The following is a 4,731-nucleotide window of genomic DNA, read 5'->3' on the forward strand; positions in this document are numbered from 1 at the left end:
ACTTCAACTCGTATGTTATGCACCTAGTGCCAGTCTTCACGTGATTGTAGTACTAGAGCGTATGTTATGATTAGACCCAGTCTGTTCATGTCAGATTCCCTCTATATGAACTTGTGTGTTCGCATAGATTGAAGAGCACTTGATTTTACTTATGCTATTGTTGAGCTATTATGATTAGCGTATTTCTGGATTTACTGTTGATTTGCATTTGATTTCATACTTATATGTAGTATGATTTTCTAGAAACCATACAGGTTTTACGGCGAGCGGTTAGTATGTTCCGAAAATAAATGTGTTTATAAAGCTTTATTTTTGCCCACTCATCTTTTTGTTTTTTGCCCCTCCAGGTCCTAGTTAGCTGACTACTCTGTTACATGCGAGGAATATCATGTGGTTCTAACATATCCATAAATAAGTGTAGGGGCTTTTCCCAGTTGTGTATTAAGCACTTTAACTAGTTTCAATTGCACACTTTTATGTCATCTATGCTCTGAACACTTGTGTTTTATGGGTTCTTCCCACTACTATGCACTTGCTACTTAGATTAAATAAATGTTAGTTTTGGTTTAAATTTATCCATATTTTTATGCTTCACTTTCCTTTTTGGTTACGTCACCTTCAAGTGACGGCCAACATGCCTCGACTCCGGTCGGGGTGTGTCAGTTTGGTATCAGAGCATAGGTTTGGTAGTCCTGCATTCCTCGAATGTGTAATAGGTCCTAATAATTTTTTATCTCTTATGTCAGAATCATGCCACCTCGTAGAGTGCCACTTGTCCTTTTTTAGACTAATTTTCCTAATTTTGGGCAACTCAATGAGGCTATCGCCAGCGTTATTCAGTCCACTCTTCGCCCTTCCAAAGGACTACCTTAGAGACCGTATCCCATCTTTAGATAAATAATTTTTTTGGCAATGAGGGGCCTGAGAAATCCAAGGTTTGGATCGACCATGTTGAAAAGACTTTTCATGTTATGCAGTGAAGGGGAATCTTCCAGCGAAGAGATGGGTCGAGACAACGACTTGGTTCTTCCGTTTGGAAGCGAAATCATGGTGGGCTCAAGAGTCACGCCCGTTGTCTGCTCAAGATGCCATGAATTGGGATGTTTTCAGGCGCCTATTTAAGGCTAGATTCACACATCTGGAATATAAGGATTGAAAGAAAAATGAATTCATAAAGTTGAAGGAAGGTAAAATGTCAGTCATAGAGTACCACCAGAAGTTCACTGACTTATCCCGTTATTGTCCCAAGATCACTGGGAATCCCAAAGAGATGCTCCGTTATTTTAAGAAGGGGACTCGTAAGCGACTGTGTTCTTTGGCGACTTCTACTCCATGCTCTACCTACCAATAATTCTTTGAGGTTATGCTTCGTGTTAAAGATTCTAAGAATGCTCCTGATAATGACGATGACTAAGACGATAATAGTAATGCTTAGAAGAATAATAACAGGGAATAATCATCCTTTGGTCCTCGAAAAACTCAGAATTTCAAGAGAAGCAGTAACAGTTCTTGATCATCTAGCGGTGGCTCAAGTTCTAATACCCCTCGAAAAGGCAGCAGGTCCACTGGTAGTTCATGTTTTCAAAGTCAAAGGAACTCTAATAATTTTGGTGCTTAGTTCTGCCATAGGTGCAACAGTCATCATTATGGTGAATGTAAGAGGGGAAGTAATGGATGATATACATGTGGTCAGATAGGCATAGAGCTAATGAATGCCTTCAGAGTTAGAAAACTCAGCCTCTTACATTACCACCTGCAGTTCCTCTTCAGCAGATTCCAGGACTTGGTACCTACCTGCAAACAGGTTATGGTGGTGTTTTTCATTACCAGGGAGACGTATCCTAGTATCCAGGAGAAGTGTATTAGTACACGCCTGATGTCCCATATTACTAGCTCGGCTATCCGTAGTAGCAGAGGGTTATATGCTGTATCAGGGCTGCGGATCACAATGGTATGCTCGAGGGCAATACTAGAATCTTGATGTAGCTTCTAGCAGCGGCAACTCGGCCAGGTAGTCTAATCAAACAAATCAAGATCGAGATAATCAAAGATGCATCAATCAAAATCAGACTAACAAAGGTCGTGGAGGTAGACAACAAGTGCAGAGTCGCATCAACAATATCACCCAAGGATTGAAATATCGGCCAATACACCGATATATCGATATTTTCAACTGTCGATATCGATACTGGGGGGTAAGGCCATATCTTCCCCTATATCAGCGATATCTCCCCGATAAGTGCGATATCTCCGATATTTTGCCGATATTCTCGATATTTCCCGATACCTATAATAAAACCCAAAAAAATTCAAAAGTTTTGAAGCAAATTGAAACCCAAAAGATTTTTTGGAGGTATGTGGGCAGTGATTAGATATGTGTGAAGGCTTTTGGCAATATCCAATTCAAAAGATTTTTTGGAGTATCCATTAATTATTACTATAAAGAATCTATGCACAATGAATTGAAGGGACATACGTGTCTTATCTGAAGAGAAAGAAATACACAAATCCAAATATTAAATTTCTGGTCAAATATATCTTTAATACCTGCAAGAAAATGATGCACATGTGTCTGAGCTTCTTGTGGAACTCTTTATATTTTAATATTTGTTTTGTTTTTTGGTTGTTTCTTTTTCACTTTTTGAAGTCAGGCAATTGGCAATATGCAATGCATTGCCCATATACCTCCAAAAACAATCTGAATACCTTTATTTCCATTAAAGCCAGAGAATCATCCAAATAGAATCCATAAAATAAAGTCTACAAATCCCATATACCATTGTCCCCCAACCACCAAAACTTCCCATTGTTATCACAAGAGAAGCCCTCTTTAAATCAGAGGTTGTTTTACTTTTTTTGGGGTACCAAATCTTCACTTCTCTTCTTTCTCTGCGAGCTTTTCAATTTTTATTTAGTCTGTGAGCTTCTTTCCTTATTTGCAAGTTCTCTTTGACTGCTGTTTTAGGTATGTGGCTCTCCCTCATGGTCTGTATTATTTTTGTAATAGATTTGATATTGTAAGTTAATTTAATATATTTTAAGTGTGATAGATTAAAAATGGCAAGTAGTAGTAGACCGAGTGGAGCTAGTGTGCCTGGTGGTCTTGATATGACATGGAAATATGCCCATCCAATAGAAGGCAATAAGCATGGCACAATATGCACATTTTGTGAATCCACATTTCAAAGTGGTGGAATTACACGATTAAAGTATCATTTGGCCAGATTTTATCCACATAAGAGTGTAAAGAAGTGCAAAGAAGTACCACCAGATATTAAGAATGAGGTAATTGCATGGATAAAGGATAAAGAGTCTAGCAAACAACATAAGAAATATGTTGAAGGAAACATAAGCTCTATAGCAAGAGAGGGATACATGGGCAATAAAAGTAGCAATCATGTTGATGATGATGATGATGAGGATGTATATGCATATCCTCCAGACATGCACCCTGTGGAGAAAGAAGATTACCTTGCTGCCATTAGAGCGTCGAAGGAAGAAGAATGGTTTAGACAATGAGGAGTTTATGGAATGGGAAGCAAACGATTTGCAAGGGGAGCAAGTGGTAGTAGTCAACTGCACTACCGTCGCACTCAAAGCCTTCAAGACCCACTCCGATCTCCTCCGATACTAATGCCACACAAGAACACTAGAGCAAAACAGATAACAATCAAAGGCATGATTAAAAACTCAGCATAGGTACTTGGAAGAAACTGTAGCAAATTCTTCATACTTGAGAATGTGGCTCCTCAAAAAGCAAGTTCCCCTCATTTCAAGAACATGATTATTGCAGCCCAACAAGCAGGTTTTGCTTTATTCCTTATGACTTTCCTTTCTTGAACTTAAATATTCTAAACACACCAATTGCTAATATGAGTTCGATTATATTAGGTCAAGGCGTAGCCACACCATCGCCATATGAAATAAAGCATAGGTGCTTAGATATGGAACACACAGACATATAAGCCTATGTGGAAAAGGTAAAGGAAGATTGGGGCGTGTATGGATGCACCATCATGAGTGATGGATGGACTGGCCTGACGAGGTTGTCCATAATAAATTTCATGGTCTACTTAAACGAGAAAGCAATTTTTTTGAAATCAGTGGATGCTTCAAATAAAACCAAGGATGCAAAGTACATCGCCAAAATGTTGAAGGATGTCATAAAAGAGGTTGGGTCGTCGAATGTTGTTCATATTGTCACTGACAATGGTTCAGCCTTTGTTAAGGCTGGAGAGATAATGATGGAGCGATATCCTATTTATTGGACTCCTTGTGGTACACATTGCATTGATCTAATATTTGAAGATATTGGGAAGCAAGAGTCGGTGGCTAATGTCATAAATAAAGCTAGGAAATTAACCAACTACATTTACAATCATGGTTGGCTATTAGCTCAAATGAGGATCTTCTGTCAAGGAGATTTGGTTCGACCCGGTGCAACTCGGTCTGCGACAAACTACATCACCATCAATAGCATCTTAAATAAGAAAGTTGGGCTGAGGCAACTTTTTACAAGTGAGGAATGGTATAATAGTCGATTTAGTGAATCAGAAAAAGGGAAGAGAATTGAAAGTCGAGTCCTTGATCATAGATTATGGGATGCCATGGAAGGAGTGCAATCCATCTATGAACCTTTGTATAGCATCCTGCGAATTGTTGACATATAGGTAGTTCCTACAATGCCTATCTTATATGATATGTTTCACATAATGAAAGAGAAGATTTCTA

This window comes from the organism of the source record quoted next, unplaced genomic scaffold (assembly GCF_019419815.1).
Source record: "Pyrus x bretschneideri cultivar Hongxiangsu unplaced genomic scaffold, Pyrus_bretschneideri_v1 Contig7, whole genome shotgun sequence".
NCBI classification, from domain to species: domain Eukaryota; kingdom Viridiplantae; phylum Streptophyta; class Magnoliopsida; order Rosales; family Rosaceae; genus Pyrus; species Pyrus x bretschneideri.